The 22,319-nt window shown below is 43.2% G+C and overlaps 1 protein-coding gene across 8 annotated transcripts in view; it reads left to right on the plus strand.

Moving 5' to 3' along the window:
- The window catches only part of TLN2 (talin 2), a 509,872-nt gene that overhangs the window by 173,404 nt on the left and 314,149 nt on the right, over positions 1–22,319 (plus strand). The window contains exon 1 of one of the 8 annotated variants that reach the window (XM_055435638.2): positions 4,202–4,363. The exons of 6 other annotated variants lie outside the window; for them this stretch is intronic. The gene's annotated coding sequence lies outside the window, so the exon portion shown is untranslated. Of the gene's footprint in view, positions 1–4,201; positions 4,364–13,336; positions 14,026–22,319 lie in introns of those variants that run through there. One more of the 8 variants, XM_055435637.2, reaches the window with a different exon arrangement.

Here is a 22,319-nt window from a genome sequence, read left to right on the forward strand (position 1 = left end):
TGTAATGCCGAAATTCCTTGCTATCTTCTGTGTTGCTTTGTGAAATAAGAGGGTATGTTTGGCAGTCACTTAGAGGTTTAAATCACATTTTGAATTTGCCTGGAGAGATTTATTGGTTTTCTGCGAACCATAAGATGTTATGCAAGAGGCTGTTCAGAAAGGGTTGAAAAATATAGAGTACTTGAATCCCAGTTTGCGACTCTGTTTTTAAGATGGGTAAAATGTTAAAAGGATCATTAAAGGTGTCAGGTTGGATCTTCCTCCCACCTCCCACCCCATCGTACCCCTCTAGGTTGTCACAGAGCACCAGAGGTTCAGGAGGGAGGGACATATCTATACCTATGACTGATGCATGTTGGTGTATGGCAGAGACCAGCACAATATTGTAAAACAGTGATCCTCCAATTAAAAGTAAAAACTCTTTTAAAAAAGTGTAAGGTTGGGATACGGATGACAACTAATAAAGATGGTGTTCTCAAGGTCAGGAGTTCAGAGGCGATAAGAAAACTATGGTTCTGGATATCTGCCTTTAGAGGGATAAGGATGCCAGCCTGGGTTTAGAAGACCAGACCGAATTTGAATAAAAGAGAATGAGGAAAGCACATTTTAGGCATAAATGACATACAGAGGTGTGAAGGTGGGAATGAATGAGTTATGTTGGTGGATAATATACAGACTCTTGAAATAGCAGATCTATGTTTGTGCAAAGAGAAAAGGGAAAGAGCAACTTGAAAGGTAGGAGTGGGCATGCATCATGATGCTTTGGATAACAGTTAGCTTAAACACTGGATAACTCCTCGGTTTGATTATGGGGGAAAAGGCCCACTTTTCAAGTTGCAGAGCTGGTCCTCAAGATTTCCTTAGCTTTCCTTGTGTTCACAAGATGCTGCCAGCAGCATGGCTACATGGTACTTTGTTCACATGCATACCATCAAATGAAAGACCGGAGGTTTTTCTGACCGGAGCAGTCTTAACCATCGAGGCAGCCAGGGGAAGGCCTGAGTTTCTGCTCATCTCACAATTAGTCAGAATGGGGATGAGATGGTGCTGATTGGCTTATACTAATAAGGGTCTTCCGTGGTGGCTCAGAGGTTAAAGCGTCTGCCTCCAATGCGGGAGACCCGGGTTCGATCCCTGGGTCGGGAAGATCCCCTGGAGAAGGAAACGGTAACCCACTCCAGTATTCTTGCCTGGAGAATCCCATGGACGGAGAAGCCTGGTAGGCTACAGTCCACGGGGTTGCAAAGAGTCGGACACGACTGAGCGACTGAACAGAACAGAATAAGGGTCAACCTCTGGGACTCATTTTTTAGCACCACTAGCACCTAAATCCTGAGGCTGCTATATAGTGATTTTTTAAAGGAAAATCTAGAAAGGTGGAAGTGAATAGGAGGTTTGATCAATGGATTAATAATGGAGAAAAAAAAAGTCCATTCCACCTGTAAATTATGGACAGCTTTGAATCCAGGATAATTGACCTTGAATGAGTCTAGACTTTATCCTGTGGGCTGATCCATTTGGGCTAATTACAGATTTGTCTTCATCTTTGATAATAAGAATGTTTAACCTTGGCCTTAACTATAGTCTTCTCATGCCCAGAAAAGTGACCAGTTTTCCTTCTCATCTTCATTGTCTGCTTTTGCTCCTTGCTAGGAGTACACTTGCTCAGTCAACTAGCACAATTCTGACTTTCTGTGGTGGATATCATAAGTAGCATATTAAAGTTTAGAAAAGAGGTATTTATCTCAAATGGATGTATTAACAACAGATGACATTTCCTAGTTCCACTAGCATGCTAAAAGTGGGCTGAGGGGATAGAGTCAGGTGATAGAAATTGTGATCGATAAAGCAAAGATAAAATGATACATTTTCAAGAAGCCACAGGTGTTATTCTGTGGCTGGGCTACATCGTTCTTAAATAAGTGGGAAGTGGAATGGACATACAGATTCCCAACTCTTCCATCCAAGATTCAATTAGTAGGTCAGGAATGTGGGCTGAGAATCATATTTTAATCTCTAACTCCTTGGGTGGTTTTGATCCTGGTGGTCTCTTCAGAGTCCTGGCCTGGAGCGTGGTATGTGGGTGTGGGGCTGCAAATGTAGGCTGGAGCAGAAGAAGAGCAGGAGCCTGAGAGGGTGGCCAGCGAAGTTGCAGAAGGATAGAGGGTTTCTAGGTCTGAGTCGTCAGCAGGACCCTGTAGGAAGTTGAAAGCATTTGGCAGCAGAGCATATAATCTCCAGCAGAGCGTACTTAGGACAGGAAACAGTATCTTGGCCTTATTTTTACACAGTTGTGCTGAAACATCTTTCCAGAATAAAAGACTCTTAAATTAATCACTTGGCTCTAAACTCACACAGCCAAGAATTCAGGTTCCAAACTCCAAGTGCAATTCTTAATCTACTAGTCTGCCTGCCTCCCAGTTGGGAATTATTTATCCTTGTTAAGTTAGCTCAGTGGTTTTGAAATGCTCTTGAGTGACCTTGGAGGCCACTCTACAAATTGCTTGATTCACTATTTAAAAATATGATTGATTCAAGACTGAATAAATGTGTAATATTAAAGGTACATGGGTTCCATGTGCAGTAAGGATGTTTGGGGGCCACTTAACTGGGCCTTTTTTCATAGAATCATTAAGCCGTAAGACTGTTTCATTTTCTTCCTCAGACAGGGTAACTATAAGAACCTTCTCAAAGGCTTGTAACTTAATCTGACAGCTGCTAGGAGTAAGTGTACTTCTCTAGCTCATGAGCAGTATACTACAGATTATACTTTATTACCTATGCAACAATGAATTTTACTTTCGTAGTGTTGAAACAGAAATAAAATTTCAGGCTGGTGCCATGTTTTATGTTATCGTTGGAGTTTCCCCTTTCAAGTGGAAATGATGGGAAAAGTGGTCCTTCTCAATATAGCTTATAACTGTTTTGTGTTTTCAGTTGCATTTATTTATTACTAATTTTTGACTGCATTGGGTCTTCTTTGCTGGGTGAGTTTTTCTCTTGTGGGGAGTGGGGTCTACTGTAGTTGCGGTACACTGACTTCTCATTGCTGTGTCTTCTCGTTGCAGAACATGAGCTCTGGGGTGCACAGGCTTCAGTAGTTTCAGCATGTTGGCTCAGTAGTCGCAGCTCCCAGGCTCTAGAGTGTAGGCGCGATAGTTGTGATGTGTGGGCTTATTTGCTCTGCGGCATGTGGGGTCTTCCCAAATCAAAGATAGAACCCGTGTCTCCTGCGTTGGCAGGTGAATTCTTTACCATTGACCCATAAGGGACGCCCCTTCAGTTGCATGTAATTAAGCTTGAAAGTAAAGTAGGAGAACTGCTTTGTCCTTAACATTTAATTGTTTATTGTTTAGGCATTAGTGTGTATCTTGATAGGTATAAAGATAAAGGTCACTTAGCACAGGATTTCTTATTTTTGGCACTATTGATAATTTGGACCAGAATTTAATTGTTTATTGTTTAGGCATTAATGTGTACCTTGATAGGAGTAAAGATAAAGGTCACTTAGCACAGGATTTCTCATTCTTGGCACTATTGATAATTTGGGCCAGATAATCCTGTTGTTGGAAGGCTGTCTTGTACATTCCTAGTGTTTTGTAGCATCCTTGGCCCCCTACCCACTAGACCTAATCATGACAACCAACATTCGTCTCCAGACATTGCAAAATGCTCCCTGGGAGCAAAATCACACCTGGTTGAAAACCACTGAGCAGAGACAAGAAAGCTTTTTGTGGCTCTCTCTTGACTTTGCTGTTAATCTTTTGAGAATATTGTTCCATCTAATAAAGGGAAAGGCGTACAATTGATTATTATTTAAGATTACATATTCGCAAATTTGTCTACTTGCTAAAATTCATTTGTAAACCTAAAATTGATACTCCTGGCTCTTTTACAGTTAGTCTTGGATACACACATGTGGAGAGAGGCAAAAAAAATCTGAGTCACCTGATGCATCTGTTCCCAGCTGAGGTCAAACAAGGTGATGCTGTGCCTTGTTTCAGCTCTCAGTCTGTAAACAAGTATCCCTTTCATGGTCTATTTAGTGCCACGTTTTTCAGATTTTTGCGCTTCTTATTGGTGATTTTGCCCTTTCAAACAGCCCCTAAGTATAGTGCTGTGTAGTGTTTAAGCACGGGAAGGCTGTAACGTGCCTCATGGAGAAAATGGGGGTATTTTATATAAGCTTCGTTAGGCATGAATGATGGTGCTGTTGGCCATGAGTTCAATGTCAGTCATCTATCCATCTATCTGCTTGTCTGGAGACACACATAACACAGGGTTATGTATTGATGAGCTGATGAAACTGCTGTGACTGGAGGCTCACAGGAACCTAACCCTGGACTTCCCCTTTGAAGCAACAGTTAAGTATTGACTCGTTCAATGTTTGTGGCGACTGTAGAGCATAACTACAGCAAATAGCAAGAATCAACTCTCCTGTTACTTGTCTAGCTTACATTTCAGAAGCTGATATTTTAAAGATCTAATGCGATATATATGTTAACCTACATTGATTTCTTTATAAAAATTAAGATAGCCATGGTAATGGTAAAACAAATAATTGCAGAGTCAATGGACACAAACATATTTATAGCCATTATATACCTGGTGAAAATGTTGTACCAGTTTACTCTGTCATAGCAATTCACCACAGTGCCATTTCCAGTGGCATCTGTGCCAGCATTATTCTGCATTTTTCCTGTTTTTAAAATGACAAAATTGAACATGTTAGAGAATTCAAGTGATACAGACAGATACTTAGAAAATAAACTGTAAAAATCTCTCTTCTTCTCCCTTTTCCCCACCCTTTCCTAAAGAGTGTTAAGAATTTGGGATGTGTCATTTCAAGGCTTTTAATAAACACACATGAAAATAAATGCATTTTATACCCATAATTTAATACAGATGAAACTGAATATTTGCCTATTTTGTGTTATACTTTATTACTTCATATAATTTAGGTGCAAAACATGCTTCCCATTATTTATAAAATACTTAAGTTGTCAGGAAAAATTACATAAATAATGTTTCTGTTTAATAGTGATAGTTTAATTTTTGTGCTAAGCAATGAGCTTGTGATAAATGTCTTTTAATCAAATTTGTATTTATTTTTTTGCCAGTAGCCTAAGCTACAGAACACAACATAGATTCAGTCTTGGAATTTTATGATTTTTTTTTTTAAATCACTAGGCTTGATGGAGGATTTCAAAGAATTGAATTTCCTGATAGAAAAGTACTTAATCAGTGGATGGCAGTGGGTAAACATTGCCCAGGATCAGGCAAAATGCATAATATTAATTAGTACACAGATGTTTGTGGAATGATTACAATGTGAGGAACACTTTTGTGTCAAAGTGATTCTGTAACCCCTCCCCTCACCATGACTAGAGGAAAAAAGACATCTGATGCTCACTTACGAGTTTCGTGCCCACAGAGACTACTTGGAGTGATTGGGGATCCTGTAGATAAAAACTCCCTGATCTAGGGTGAGGAAGTGAGACCTCTTTGTACCAGCTGTTGATACGATATGAACATTTGATAAAATTTTAAGCCTTATTTCTATCGGAAAACTATAGTTTTCACCTAGGATGATTTAAAGTGAGATAATAAAAATGCTCCTGGGAAAGAAAGACTTAACACATTAGTAACATTGATTGATGGAAAAAACCAGAATTGCAGACCTTTGAAATAAATGATACATGCTGTTTCTAGGACAGGAAAATTGTACCCATTTAGGGTTCCCTGTGGGTCTTCCCCCATGACTCAGTGGTAAAGAATCCACCTGTAACGCAGGAGATGTGGGTTCGATCTCTGGGTTGGGAAGATCCCCTGGAGAAGGAAATGGCAATCCACTCCAGTATTCTTGCCTGAAAAAATCTCATGGACAGAGGAGGCTGGCAAGTATAGTCCATGGGGTTGCAAAGAGTCTGACATGACTGAGTGAGCACACAGGCAGGGTTACCAGTTGACTATTAGAAAATGGTAAAATAAAAAGTATGACTTTACCAAGAAGGCCTGGTTTCTGAAAAGAATGGAAAAGATAAGGTCATGCCACTGGCTGAGTGTGAATTTCCTCACCTCAAAGTGAAAAGGGCCTAGAACATTCTGTTTTGCAGGGCATAAGATTCTACTTTGCAATAAGGGAGTGTCTTTTACCCGGTAACTTTGCACCTTGATTCCAAATTCAGCACTGGAGCAAGACTCTTTGTAGATGTGGAGAAAACTTAAGGATTTGGCAGAGATGTGGATTAAAACAATTTTTATTTTTTACAATGCATTTGCTATGAAAAATTCACAGAACACTTTAGTTTTATAAAATCTATCCCTTTTGAAAAGAAAAGAGAACATCCCTTCCACAGGTTGGGAGTTACAGGGTCTCTTCCCTAGGAGATTCTTAGTTTACTTATGGGATGATTGTTTGTTTACTCGTAAAGTCATTCAGATAATCATAAAAAACCAAGAGGTACACCCAATTGAGTGCATAGTTTCTCTTCCAGAATATCTATGGGAGAGGCACTAAGGAAAATGTTTAAAGGAAAATATTTTAGATAATTGCCCACAGTCATCTTATTTTTATTCCTGACAAATAGCAAACAAATCTTTTTCTACTGTACTAATTTTTAATTTGTGAATATTTATGAAAGGGTTTACTTGAAGTGTTCCTTCATATTTTTTTGGTTAAAAAAAGTTTAAATATTTATTATTAACTATTTGCATTTTCAAATGTTAAGAAATACTTAAACATGATAAGTTTGAGAGAAAAAAGTAATAGATCAAGCTAATCATGTTGCCTTCCTCAAAATATCGTTTGTAAATAACGTCTCTTTTTTGCATATCTTTGGCTTTGTTTATACGATGTAGAAGGTTTAACTGTAGTGTTGCCACATCTGTGAGCTTTTCTTTGTTTCATGAGCTTTGTAAATATATAAATGATTGTCTTCACTTTTCTTTCTGGCTTTATAATTTTTTATATCTGTGTCTCTTACCTGCCTGGAATTTGTTTTTGTGTCTGATAGTTGTAGACTTGTAACTTCATTTTTGTTATGTGACTATTTCCTTTCCTAACATAATGTGTCAAATAGTTTGTTGCTTTTACTCTAAATGATAGGTTTATTGCCACCTTGATACCTATGTATTTGTTTCTTGTATCCTGTATCCTGTTTAGTTATTCGTGTGATGATATCACACCATTTTAGTTACTGTACCTTTACAGCATGTTTAGTTTTGTCAGGATATTTATCCCTTCTTTTTAGAAAACATAGTCATTCTTAAGCTTTTTCTATTCCAATTAAACTTTAGAATCAGCTTTAAATTCTGTAGAATATCCTGTTGCTATGTTGGTTGGGTCACACTGATGTTCATAAACTGGGAGAGAGATAATCGCTGTCTAACAATACTGAGTTATTTCATCTGGGAAACAGCCATTCTCCCCATTATTGTATCTTCTTTTACTGTCCTTCAAGAAAATTTAAGATAAGATTGATTTGTTATACTTATAGGCACGTTTATTTTTAGGTTTTTTCCCCCCTTTCCTTCCCTCCCTTTCTCCCCTTCTTGATAATGACTGGAATCTTTTAAAATGGCATTTTCTAAATGGTTACTGTATCTGGCCATCTATAATTGACTAGATTCTAGGCAGACAGGCATTTCATTAGGAAAAAAATGAAGAAAGCCTGCTTCCTTCCTAGTATTTTTATCTTACTTCATTTCTCTGCATTAGTTAGAGGGTAAAGTAAAATATTGAGTAGAAAGAGCATGCATCCTTGTCCCCTTCCTCATTTTAATGGGACATTACTTGTAATTCACCATTTCTTGGCTCACTTCCACATATTTCTGATTTATCTTTAGAGGAAAGTATTTATAAGAAAATATCAAATTGAGTATAATTGGAGGAAATATTTAAGTCACTGATGGTTCCCAAAGGACATGGCAGTGATGTGGGATATGCCACACACATGAAATGTTCCTGATGTGTTGAGGTGCTCCTTCTTGATTCTCCTGTAAGGAATTCACAGCGTATAGGAGCCTGCTGAAGCCTCTGAAGACTTTCTGGTCCACAGGACCTCTGCAGCAATCCTAGGAATATGCTTTGGGCCAGGCTGACTTACATGAGCCTGATGATCAGATTTTTTGGAGAACATAGGTTCAGTAGAGGGGGTCTAGCCAGAGGGAGCATAGACACAGGTTGGGGTGGAATCTTGGGATATAATAGTCAAATTCTCCTTAAGCAGACGGAGCTGAAACAGGAGGGAAGGGGCGGGGCACAACCTTTGAAGGAATGACATAGCCCGAGGACACAACTTAAACTGATTAGACTCAAGTGGGTCCAAGATGGCAGACAAGATACCGTCTTCTAGACCTTGATCCTTAATATGTGATCTTTGTAGCACATCAGCAAGCTAAACGATACAACCAGAGGTGCCATGACAGCTCCATGACCATCAAAGACCAAAAAGTGGGTGATGGCCCAGTTCCTGGAAATCTCTCCACCCCTTTCCCCAAATAGTTGAAATAAACCTCCCACTCTTTAGCCTATGAAATTACCCAGCCCATAAAAGCTAACCACACCACAATTCGAGGCTGCACTTTCCCTCTGTGAAGTGTATTTCTCTCTAAATAAATCCACTTCTTACATATCACATATCACTTTGTCTTTCACTGAATTCTTTCTGCCATGAGATAAAGAACCTGAGTTTCAGTTCAGTTCAGTCGCTCAGTTGTGTCCGACTGCGACCCTATGAATCACAGCATGCCAGGCCTCCATGGCCATCACCAACTCCCGGAGTTTACACAAATTCATGTCCATTGAGTCAGCGATGCCATCCAGCCATCTCATCCTCTGTGTCCCCTTCTCCTCATACCCCCAGTCCCTCCCATCATCAGGGTCTTTTCCAGTGAGTCAGCTCGTCGCATGAGGTGGCCAAAGTATTGGAGTTTCAGCTTCAGCATCAGTCCTTCCAATGAACATCCAGGATTGGTCTCCTTTAGGATGAACTGGTTGGATCTCCTTGCTGTCCAAGGGACTCTCAAGAGTGTTCACCAACACCACAGTTCAAAGCATCAATTCTTCGGTGATCAGCTTTCTTCACAGTCCAACTCTCACATCCATACATGACCACGGGAAAAACCATAGCCTTGACTAGACGGACCTTGGTTGGCAAAGTAATGTCTCTGCTTTTTAATATGCTATCTAGGTTGGTTATAACTTTCCTTCCAAGGAATAAGCGTCTTTTAATTTCATGGCTGCAATCAGCATCCGCAGTGGTTTTGGAGCCCAAAATTATAAAGTCTGACACTGTTTCCCCATCTATTTGCCATGAAGTGATGGGACCAGATGCCATGATCTTTCTTTTCTGAATGTTGAGCTTCAAGCCAACCTTTTCACTCTCCTCTTTCACTTTCATCAAGAGGCTTTTGAGTTCCTCTTCACTTTCTGCCATAAGGGTGGTGTCATCTGCATATCTGAGGTTATTGATATTTCTCCCAGCAACCTTGATTCCAGCTTGTGCTTCTTCCAGCCCAGTGTTTCTCGTGATGTACTCTACATATAAGTTAAATATGCAGGGTGACAATATACAGCCTTGACGTACTCCTTTTCCTATTTGGAACCAGTCTGTTGTTCCATGTCCAGTTCTAACTGTTGCTTCCTGACCTGCATATAGGTTTCTTAAGAGGCAGGTCGGGTGGTCTGGTATTCCCACCTCTTGAAAAATTTTCCACAGTTTATTGTGATCCACACAGTCAAAGGCTTTGGCATAGTCAGTAACGCAGAAATAGATGTTTTTCTGGAACTCTCTTGCTTTTTCCATGATCCAGCAGATGTTGGCAGTTTGATCTCTGGTTCCTTTGCCTTTTCTAAAAACAACTTGGAAGTTCACGGTTCACGTATTGCTGAAGCCTGGCTTGGAGAATTTTGAGCATGACTTTACTAGTGTGTGAGATGAGTGCAATCGTGTGATAGTTTGAGCATTCTTTGGCATTGCCTTTCTTTGGGATTGGAATGAAGATTGACCTTTTCCAGTCCTGTGGCCACTGCTGAGTTTTCCAAATTTGCTGAAATATTGAGTGCAGCACTTTCACGGCATCATCTTTCAGGATTTGAAATAGCTCAACGGGAATTCCATCACCTCCACTAGCTTTGTTTGTAGTGATGCTTTCTAAGGCCCACTTGACTTTACATTCCAGGATATCTGGCTCTAGTTGAGTGATCACACCATCATGATTATCTGGGATGTGAAGATCTTTTTTGTACAGTTCTTCTGTTTATTCTTGCCACCTCTTCTTAATATCTTCTGCTTCTGTTAGGTCCATACCATTTCTGTCCTTTATTGAGCCCATCTTTGCATGAAATGTTCCCTTGGTATCTCTAATTTTCCTGAAGAGATCTCTAGTCTTTTCCATTCTGTTGTTTTCCTGTATTTCCTTGCATTGATCACTGAGGAAGACTGTCTTATCTCTCCTTCCTATTCTTTGGAACTCTACGTTCAGATGCTTATATCTTTCCTTTTCTCCTCTGCTTTTCGCTTCTCTTCTTTTCATAGCTATTTGTAATGCCTCCTCAGACAGCCATTTTGCTTTTTTGCAAAGTCTAGTTTCACTAGGTCCTAAAACCAGGTGTGTGACTTCAGCTGGAAGACTATGGGTTTTGGCCAGGTTTGAGTCCCAGAGACTTGGGTTCAAGTCCCACGCAGGGTTTTGGCTGCGTTTGCGTCCCAGCACGTGAGTTCAAGTCTCAGACTAAGGGAAACGGTTTCAGAGCCACATTATCAGTGTGCCCTGAGAATAAACTGGAAGGGTTGAAATTCAGAAAATCCTTACTGAAGGTTAGATTCAGAGGGGCTTTGGAGGCTGTGCAGGAGCAGTGAGTTTAGACTTAAGAACCAGATGTGTAAGAGGCAGATATTGACATACAAAGTGTCTAATGTGTTAACTCAGGACTCTGGCCCTTCCCTGAGGTTGCGGGGTAAGTTTCTGGGTTGCCAGAGGTAGGCTGGCAGAGTTAAAATTAAAACCACAGGCTCAGTTAAAATAAAAATCTCAGTCCTTACCTGGTAAACAATCACCTTATTTTTTTGCAAGTATATTCAGCTGCATGGGTATACTTCCCCTGCTGCTGCTGCTGCTAAGTCACTTCAGTCGTGTCCGACTCTGTGTGACCCCATAGATGGAAGCCCACCAGGCTCCCCCATCCCTGGGATTCTCCAGGCAAGAACACTGGAGTGGGTTGCCATTTCCTTCTCTAATGTGTGAAAGTGAAAAGTGAAAGTCAAGTCGTTCAGTCGTGTCCAACCCATAGCGACCCCATGGACTGCAGCCTACCAGGCTCCTCCATCCATGGGATTTTCCAGGCAAGAGTACTGGAGTGGCTTGCCATTGCCTTCTCCAACACTTCCCCTAGGTGACTTTAAAATTACCACGTGTGCCTGAAAGACATCAGCTCCAGTATTTTACAGGAAGGGTTTTCCTACTATGGTGGCCCATGAGCAGCCTACAGAAAAGGAGCTCCTGGTCTTGTGCCTCCATTTTAACCAAAGCAACTCTGCTTTTATGAATCTACTTTGCTTATTGGCTTCTGAGTAAAGTTACATTTAAAGAAAACACTTGGCCACTTTAAAAAACAAACAAACTTGAAAGCCATCATTGTCATTCATTTTACTAATTTAAATCATGCTTCTACAGTAGTACTGATCTTGCCTATATAACTACAGTATTTTATATTCCAACTCAGTTGTACTTCTTAATGAAAATTTCCTTGAATTCAGGATTTAGAAATGATTTTCTCATCTATTTTATGAGGAGTTAGTGTGAGCAGTTAGTGTGTGCATGCTTGTGATTGGGTCAGCTGTGTACAAGTCATATTTCCTGATAAATGATAAGCTTCTTATGGACATGCTATGACATCTTTGTTTGTTTTCTATCTCCACTCCCATCCTCATCCCTGAATACCTCTCAAAAGTTCAGGATGTAGTTCCTGATTCCACTTGGACTGCTATGAATGAACATCCCTTTGCCCTTCTGCTCATGATGTGAACCAGAAGGCAGGTTGGGAGGAGTTTAGAGGCAGGATTCCCCAGCAGCCTGACCTGCCTCTTGCTTTTCAGCCTGTAGGCCAGTTGTTAACCAGAGAGCACTAAGTAGGCTACCCCGGGGGATTGCTGTATTTCACTAGGATCACCAAAAATCAGGGCAGGAGAGCTCGCCAGCAGAACCTCTCCCTGTTTTGCGTGGGCTACAGTCTTAAGTGACTGAGGCCAGCGGATGTGGTTGCAACCCAGAGGAATTAGAATGAAGTCCTGTTCACAGAGGGATTATCAACTTTGTCCTCCGTGTTCAGATATATCCTTCCTGTTCTTCCTGGGCAAGGTGGAGTCCTTTCTGTCTTAAGGAGTGCTCTCTGGCAAATCTGACCCAGAGTGAGCTGTGCTGCCCATTTTTGAGCCAGACTTTGTGTATTATCTCACTAGCATTTTCTTGCAGTTATGCTGCCACATTCTGCAGTTTTCCCAGTAAGAGGTTTTGTCTGCCACGCTAGCTCTGAAATAGCACTCGACACACATTGGGCAAATATTTCAAGCAAGGGCCTTTGGTTGTGGTAAAAACCCATTCACGTCAGTTTGGTCAACAGGGAAGATTTCCACATGTCGTCTTGGACTTCACAGGATGGGAAGAATAGGATGCTCAGGACTCAGGGGAGTTGGGCTGAGACACTCAAGGTGCTCTTCTGGGCTCCCTCATCTCTAAGCCTAGCTTGAGGTGTCCTTGATCCTCTTTTCATGCACTTGAACTTGCAAGGTCCTGTCCTGGCTTTTCTGACTTCTAATCTTCCAACCTCCCGGCTAGGATTCCATCAACTAGAAAGACTCAGAATGACTGGGGGACAGTCTCGGCCAAAATTGGCTTGTTAGAGCCAGGTCACCTAAATGTTAGGTCCCTGATCTGATGATGGATTAGCTGCCTTAGGTTCAGACCTCTACCCCTGCCCCAGAAGGCTTTGTCAGAGGGAAGGGCAGGAGGTTAGGTAGGTCCATGGTACTTGAGGTTGGACAGACCACAGAATAGGCCTCCCTACATTGCTTGAGTATTTACTAACTAGTGAAATGATTTATTCTTTTTGCCAATTCTAATATTTGCTGCTTTGAAATGAAATTTACCTATAAATTCTGTCTTTCTTTGTAAGAAATGTCAATCATTCTGGAATCTATCTTTCAACTGGCCCTTGACCCCACCGTGCTCTTCAGCCTGCCCTTGGGCTTGGATCCCAGCTGAACTGCATAAGGAAGGCGGTTAGGTAGCACTGCAGTGCAGCTCTGCCATTCCTGCCAGGAGGAAGACTTTGCAGACTTTGCAAAGATATGGTGCACAGATAGGGCTTGACCTCCTTCATCCCCTCTCACTAGCTGAATGCAGAGATGTACCAGGCCTCCAGGTCAGGAGGCAGTGAGAGGCTGTGCATGCAGCCCGGGAGTGTCCCCTGGACTCGCGTGGTTCTAACCGAGAGTAAAAACGATTTGCCTTCCCAGTTGCACAGAATGTCCCTGCTTCCCCCACCTTCCTCTCCTAAGTAGGGAATGAAAAAGAAATCATCATTCTAAAATGACCGAGAAGAAAAGAGCACGCTTGCCTGATTCACCGAAGTGGGTTTCTGCCTGCGCTGTGCATTGCGGCTCCATCAGACCCCTGAGCTACTTTGGAGTGGCGGGAGTAACAGGGCTTACACCTAATCAAGGAACAAGAATTCTAAACAAAAGCCCGGGTGGGGTTTCCTGGGCAGGATCGAGATATTGTAGTAAATGGGAGGCCAAGCTGGGCCGTCCAATCTCTGGTCTGATTGCACAAATTACAGCAGGGCCCTGTTTTCAAAGGAATGTGACCCGCCCCACCGGGCCCCTCCTGAGCGGGTGTGTCTGCATTTCCTTAAGCCCTCTCCTGAACAGCTAATGAGTTCACCAGAGGAGCCAGAGAGAGCATTGTGCGGAGTCATTCAGAGGCCCTCCTTAGGGTCTCTGCCAGGGGACCATTTTCCAGGTGAGTTTACCTTACGTCACAGTCCTCCAGGGAGTCCTGTGGCTGAATGCCCCACCCTCTCCTGCGGAAAGTGCACACAGGCTTCTGATATTCCAGGGACAACTGCCTCCATCCCCAAGCACCAGTGAGCCAAACTATTTGTATGGGGTGGAGGAACATGTTTATATAAAAGTCTCTTTTCTTGCAAAAGGGTGCCATTCTCTGTGCTTAGGTCCAGTGGCCTGCTGCTGTCCTCAGTCTGCAGATCAGCTGCCTCGTGTTCTTCTAGAATATTCCCAACCCTCTGGCTTATGGTTTTCCTATTGTGCCAGGTTCCTATCCCCTCTCAAGAACTTTCCTGTTTGCAGTATCCCACCACCCCTTCCCTCTTTCTTCACCTGTCTTCTCAATCTGCAGATTTAAACATCCTCTCCCTTGAGAAGCCTCCCCCTACTCCTCCTTCCTGTGCTGACCCCCCACTCCCCACCCCTCTGTTAGATGCCAAGGATGGTGTCTTATGAATCTTCAAATTGCTGATACCTGCTGCATCCTACTTGTTTGGATGCATTTGGTCTCCTTTTAAACTAATGATACGTTCTAATTTTATTTTTCTCTAGAGCCAGTTTAAGACCCGTATTACATAAATATGTTTCTATGATAGCCTTGACAACTTCCCATCTTAAAAAAGTGTTTTTATTTAAACCACTTTGTTTTTACCCATCTTAATCTCTTACATAACTTCCATGTGCCAGGAGTGTGGTAACTATGCTGCAAGGGGTTGCTGAGACAGTTGCCTGAGTCCCAGTGTTTGGGTTGCAGTGCTTTTTTTTTTTTTTTAAACTTTTTATTTTGTACTGGGGTATAGCTGATAGACAGGGAGGCCTGGCATGCTGTGATTCCTGGGGTCACAAAGAGTCGGACACGACTAAGCGACTGAACTGAACTGAATTGAACTGATAGCTGATTAATAATGTTATGATGGTTTCAGGTGGATAACAGATGGACTTCGCCATCCATATACATGGATCCATTCTCCCCCAAACTCCTATCCAGGCTGGCACATAACAATGATCAGGGTTCCTTGTGTTATACAGTAGGTGCTTGTTGGTTATCCAGCTTAAATATAGCAGTGTGTACATATTGATCCCAAACTCCCTAACTATCCCTTCTTCTCATCCTTCCCCCACCCGGCAACTGTCAGTTCTTTCTCTTAGTCTGTGAGTCTCTTTCTGTTTTGTAAGTTCATTTATATTATTTCTTTTTAGATTCTGCATGTAAGAAATATTATATGTTATTTCGCTTTCTCTGTCTTACTTCTCAGTATGACAGTCTCTGGGTCCATCCCTGTGTGAGTCGTCAGTTGCTCAGTTGTGTCTGATTCTTTGCGACCCCACGGATTGTAGCCCACCCACCAAGCTTCTCTGTCCATGAGATTTTCCAGGCAAGAACCCTGGAGTGGGTTGCCATTTCTTACTCCAGGGGATCTTCCTGACCCAGGGATCGAATCTGCATCTCCTGCACTGAGAGGTGGATTCTTTACCACTGAGCCACCTGAGACTCCCTCTAGGCCCATCCATGTCGCTGCACATGGCATTATTTCTCTGTTTTCTAATGGCTGACTAATCCTCCATTGTATGTATGTGCCACATCTTTCTCAATTCTTCAGTCAATGGACATTTAGGTTGCTTCCATGTCTTGGTTATTGTGAATAGTGCTGCTATGAACATTGAGGTGCATGTATTCTATATATACCACATCGTTATCCATTCTTCTGTCGATGGACATTTAGGTTGCTTCTGTGTCTTGGCTTTTATGAATAGTGCTGCTGTGAACTTTGAGGTGTGTGTATCCTTTAGAGGAGTCCTCATTTTTAATTTGCGGTTTGTGATGATCACTGCACAACAGTGAGGGTGAAATGCAGTCACAGAGATGGTGGTGCCCAGTTCTGTGACCGCTCCTCCCTCTGTCCGCCCCTTGGCTGCTGCTGCTGCTGCTGCTGCTAAGTCACTTCAGTCGTGTCCGACTCTGTGTGACCCCATAGACGGAAGCCCACCAGGCTCCCCCGTCCCTGGGATTCTCCAGGCAAGAACACTGGAGTGGGTTGCCATTTCCTTCTCCAATGTGTGGAAGTGGAAAGTGAAAAGTGAAAGTGAAGTCGCTCAGTCGTGTCCGACCCTTAGCGACCCCACGGACTGCAGCCTACCAGGCTCCTCCATCCATGGGATTTTCTAGGCAATAGTACTGGAGTGGCTTGCCATTGCCTTCTCCGGCCCCTTGGCTAGCCTTCCTGAAATGTCCCTTTCTTCTGAAACATCATGGCTTTCCTGCCCCCTCTTGCACGTGATGCCCAATTGCCGTGGCCCCTGTTGTTTTCCAGAGTCAGCTCCACCTAGCTCCCATGGGAAGCTCCTTATGAAGAGGTTCCTTCTGGTTCCCCCACCAGTCTACCCCCAGAACACTCTGGATGAACCCCCCAGCCCTGCCACTGTGTACCTCATTATATCCTAGTCCTTTGTGTTTGGGTCTTTCCTCCCCTGGATTGGGAGGACAGCTCTATGGCAGAGGCCTGGCGGGACCTCTCCTGGGTTCCTATCACCTAACCAAGTGCCTTGTGGGCAATTCCTACTTCTTGAGCCAATAAGTTAGTTCATAGGGAACATTAATTTTTTTTTTTTTTAAATAACAACATCACATCCTCAGTGATGGTGTTTGAATTTTTTAAATGATTGCACACACCCTAATACTGTCAGAGGTTGAGGCTGTAAACAGGTCTAGTCCTATTTCACCAGTGAAGAAGGGAGTCTGAGAGGCTCAGAACTGTAGCCACTTGACCTGTGGGCGGCATGGTCGTGACAGAGACATGGGTCTTAAGAGATTTGCTCAGTGGACTCTTCCCCATGAGGGGAAAGTCCTGTAGACTCGGTGGAAGTCACATTCTGGTAGGAATCAGGCAGCCCAGCTTCCTGGCTTTATTGTGGGGTTGAGAGTCTGGTCTCACAGTAAAAGCAAAGACGATCGGATTGGCTTTTTCCCATGATGGCAAACTACTCCCACCCCCACCCCCCACCCACTTTAATCTCTGAAGATTTCAGACCTAGATGAGAAACTTCCATGACCACTTCAGGTTTTGCCTATGTTGGCCCCATCCTGGATTACATGCCTTATTATTTTTCTTACAAATCACACTTTGGTGTTGTTCTTCCTGAGCATGTTAATTTATCAAACTATATAAGATGCTGCATTTTCCCCATTGACACATATGTGCTCAGAATTGCTTATAAACATCCCCTAGCCACCTGTGCAGTTAGCCTCATAGAGCAGAGGTGCATGTCTGACCTGCTAATTTGTGTGTGTCTGCTTACTAGAGCTTCAGCAGCAACCGCAGACAGGCTGCTAATAAGTGTTAAAACACTGCGGGTGTGCATGCTAGGTGGTCCCTGCTAACACTCAGGGCACAAACTTCCCCTTGACTTGCCATGGTGAAGAAAGTTCATAAATATCATTTTGAGACATGTTCATAATATTGTTTTGGTGCAGTAAAAATTTTCATTAGTCTGGAATAGCAAGAAGTCGTCTAACTTAGAATTCTCAGGAAAATTTGAAAACATTAAAGTATCTTCACAATAAATTGCTTTAGGCTGACAGATGACGTGGCTGAAAGAGCTTTTTGAAATATGATCAGCCCCAAATTTAAGACATGATTGCTCAGTAGAGAATTTCAGGGGAATCTGTGCCCAGGGGGATGTGAGCAACAATTAACATACCACTTGTTAATGAAGTGCTTCTGGGTTGCTGGAGGGGCACTTTCTGGCAACAGTTGCACCCTTAAATTCCTTACATAGCTGTATATTAATCCTGAATGAACTTGGACCTGTTTTGATTACCCTTGCTTTGCTAGTTTTGTTGTTCAGTTACTAAATTGTGTCCAACTCGTTAACAACCCCGTGGGCTGTAGGACGCCAGGCTCCCCTGTTCTTCACCATCTCCCAGAGCTTGCTCACATTCATTTATGTTGAGTTGGTGACGTCATCCAACCATCTCATCCTCTGTCTCTCCCTCTCCTTTTGCCTTCCATCCTTCCCAGCATCACGGTCTTTTCCAGTGAGTCGATTCTTTGCATCAGGTGCCGAAGTATTTTGGAGCCTCAGCTTTAGCATCAGTTCTTCAGTGAATATTCATGGTTGATTTCTTTTAGGATTGACTGGTTTGATCTCCTTGCAGTCCAAGGGACTCTCAAGAGTCTTCTCCAGTGCCATGATTTGAAAGCATCAATTCTTCTGTGCTCAGCCTTCTTTATGGTCCAGCTCTCAGAGTAATAAACACATGCCCTCTTGGAACCTGCATCCCAGTGGGAGACAGGAAGACCACACCAAAAAAAAAAAAGAGGATTCTTGCAAGAGGGAGAGCACTTTGACCAAATCTGTAAGCATCTTAATAGACAGAAAAAGGCCCTTCTTTTGTTGGGGGAGTTAGTTTCTCCTTAAGAAACGGGGGGAATGTCTTTGCATTTAAAAAGTTACAGTGTAAGTGGCTGATAATAGGTTTCAATTGCTGAGGCATCTGTTTCAAAGACATCCATCTCAGCATCTCAGATGAATCCGTTTAACAGTTACCAGCTAAACAGTCAGACCAAAACTAGGTTGCTCCTTCCACTAATGCCCCCTTTTAGAGAGTCCTGGGTAACCTCGATAACTGACTGCTTGAGTGACCCCATTTTTCTCTTCCTGCACACTAGTTCCTGCTCCTGTGTGTTAAATGCACCAGTACAGAGTGAACTCTTCAAGTACTAGTCACCTTATCCCTCCACCCCTTTAAAGACAGAACCCACATCTGTACTTCCTCCCTCTTATCTTAGGCATGCCCCTGTATCTTTTAGGACCTGTGACTAATAAACCTTGTATTTTCAGTTTCCCTGGGGGAAAAAAAAAAAAAAAGGACACACCAGCATGTGGAGCTCTGAGGTGGAGGGTGTCAGGGTGCTTCTAGGAATGTGAAGTAATGAGCTGTGCCTGGAAGAGGGGGTGCACAGGGCCGGGGTAGGGTAGGGGCTGTGGAAGCCGAGGGCCAAAGGCAGCACTCACTTGTGGAGGGTCCTCTGTCCTTCTGAACAACTGCGGCAGCAGTGGGGAGCTGTGGGAGCCTTATCTTTTGTCTTACCTAGGAAGTTCATTTTTCCTGTGCTCTTAACATTGTCATTATAGAAAATGTGTGGCAAAATTAAAAAGTAAAAGAGAAATCCCTCGAGCCCCACCACTCAGGAAACACTTGTATTTTGACTAACTTCCTCTCAGATTTCTCTTCCATGGGGTGGGTCAGTTGTGGTCATGCCATAAGTACAGTTTAACTTTCTGGTTTTTCTATTTATTAGAGAGTAAGCATTTTCTCTAAATCTGATAGACAACATTTTTTTTTTCCTAGCTAGGTAATTAATAGCCAATCAAGAGAATCAAACCCTGTTAATAACTTAGCCCCTTCTTTTGGATCGTAAGGTTGTTTTCAAATTCTTATTAGGGTGAAGAAGGAAGGTTTAGTGTCTTCATATATGAAGGCATTTCTGCGTGTAAGATTATTCCGTGATGATAGGTTGCCATCATTGTGATTGCTGGCTCAAGGGACCAGGTATTTCAAAGGTGTCTGAAGTGCAGTCAGAATGCTTGGCCAAAAGAAAGCACTGACTGAAAAGGTAGTAAACCTTTATGTGTCCTCAAGATTCCTGGAACTTTGGCAGAGGGTAGATTTGAGCATAGAGAGGCTGGAGTCAGAGCAGTTAGGCCGTGTGGGCTCTCGGAGGGCGGTGGCACTGCTGACGGTGTGACAGGACCTTGCTTGAGTGTGAGGTGCCTGCCTTTATGGGGATCATTAACTTTAGCCAGGGCTGATGTCATTTTGTAGGTGAAGATGACACGCGTGAGTTAGGACCTCAGGAATTCCCTCTTCTCTGGTTCCCTGTAGTTCTTGAGACATAACCGTTCATTTAAACTTCCCTATTCTTGTCTGGATTTTCTCTGAACCCCTGATAACCAGACATGGGCGTTTTTATGTACCTCTTATTGTTGAACACCATTAGGTACTGGGGTCAAGGGAAGGGGCCTGGGCCATGGCTGAGGCTCAGGCTGGGAAGAACGGGGACCTTGCCATAGTGGGGCTTAGGCAGGGGGCTCTGGCAGGGAGCATGCTGGAATGGGGTGGGGGTGGGCTTAGTACAAGCCTCTTGGACCCAAGGGAGGCAAAGCAGAGTGGCCCAAGGCTGAAGACATGCGCTCCGGAGTCTGCTCCAAGTCACAGTTCTGGCTTCTCCATCAGCTAACCCACAATATGGGGGCGAACTGCTCAAATCCCCTCAGCTTCAGTTCAGCTTCAGTGTTCTCAGGAGGCATACCAATAGGGCCAATGTCTTTTTAGGTGCAACACTAAACGAAAAATTTCAGTCTTCTCAAGTGGCTCAGTGGTAAAGAATCTGCCTGCAATGCAAGAGACTGGAGTTTGATCCCTGGGTTGGGAAGATCCCCTGGAGAAGGAAATGGCAACCCATTCCAGTATTCTTGCCTGGGAAATCCCATGGACAGAGGGCCTGTTGAGTTACAGTCCATAGGGTCGCAAATACAGCTTAGCAATTAAACAACAGCAGCATATGTAAGAGGTACCAATTTAAAGAAAAGGCAGAAAATGATGAAATAAAACCCCAAAATAAGTAGTAACCTGGGTGGTGTGGCCAGTGGGAAGTTCTCAGGAAGTGTCAGGAAAGGTGGTTGATGATGAACAACCCTTGATCTGAGGACCTTCAAGGTGGTGGGTGTTCCCCCACTGCCCCCCAGCCCCTTTGGGAGGTGTTGTTTCTTGGGAGTGGTGCTCTGCCTATGACAGATGGAATCACTTTCTTGACTGTTTCCGCAGAGCTCATCCTTTGGAAAACATCCTTGGCCTGGGCTTTCAGGGCTGAAGGCATATCCTCAGCCCTGCCTACCTGAGCTTTTCACAAGTTTCAGGCAGAAGCTTCTGGAAGATGCCCAGGTGTACCCTGACCTGGCCACTCTGAGATGCTAAGGCTGGCCAGGCCCAGTGTTGGGCCATGGAGTAGCTTCCCAGGACCATGTTAACCAGTTACCACAAGTTGAGTGGCTTATGTTTGAAGGAAATATATTTTTTCTCCGCCCTTCTGAGTTCTCAGCTGAGACCTCCTACAATAGAAGATTGACAGGAGAAAAACAAGTTTATTGACATGCGTGCCTCATGTATAATGGGAGATACACATGGAGTATAATAAACTCTAAGCGGCAGAGGTAGAATTCTGGCTTAAATACCACTTTGTGGGGTTCTCTAGGGAAGGATACTGGAGTGGGTTACCGTTTTCTCCTCCAGTGAACCACATTTTGTCAGAACTCTTCACTAGGGCCTGTCCATCTTGGGTGGCCCTGCATGGCATGACTCATAGCTTCATTGAGTTACACAAACCTCTTTGCCACTACAAGCTGTGATCCATGAACGGGATCACTGACTCAATGGACATGAATTTGAGCAAACTCTGGGAGATAGTGAAGAATGGAGGAGAGTGGCGTGCTATAATCCGTGGGGTAGCAGAGAATCGGACACAACTAGTGACTAAACAACGTCATCTTAATAGGGAAGGGGGCTGCGCATATGTTTAATACATGTACTTAATAGGGAAAGAAGGGGAGGGGTGTATTTCCTCTCCTCGGTGCTGAAACTCCAGGGGTAGGGATTTACAGTTGAGTTGCTTTTGGAGGTTTATCTTGAGGCAGATAAGGGCAGATCACAGAAAGTTTCTCCCTGCATTTGCTGTTTCTGCCTTGCCTACAGCTGAAAATAATCATTATACCAAAGCGGCATATTTTGTCACCTTTCATTCACTACATCAGAAATGTATTCTTTAATAGTTTTGGAGGCCCGAAGTAAAAATCAAGGTGTTGGCAGAGCCATGCTCCCTTGGAAGGCTCTGGGGGAGAATCATTCCTGACCTCTTCTCATTTCTGGTGGCCCCAGGCATTCCTTGCCTTGTGGCTACCGCACTCTACACATAGACCTCTGTCTTCTGTGTCTTCCCTTTTGGCTCCTATAAGAACACCTCTTATTGGATTTAGGACTTCCCTGTGTAGTCCAAGGGTCATCTTAACTCAGTATCGTCAGTATCTATCCAGATGTGTATCTGTAATCTTTTTCCAAATCAGGCCACATTCACAGGTTCCCACAATTAAGTCACAGACTTATCTTTTGAGAGGCCAATATTCGACCCTTTCATGCAGAGGTTGGGTGTGAGTTCTCTTGAAATGACCAAAGGGTCTGCTCTGACCTTGCCT

Source organism: Moschus berezovskii, chromosome 9 (genome assembly GCF_049115385.1).
Source record: "Moschus berezovskii isolate FMDL1 chromosome 9, NW_MosBer_1.0, whole genome shotgun sequence".
Classification (NCBI taxonomy): domain Eukaryota; kingdom Metazoa; phylum Chordata; class Mammalia; order Artiodactyla; family Moschidae; genus Moschus; species Moschus berezovskii.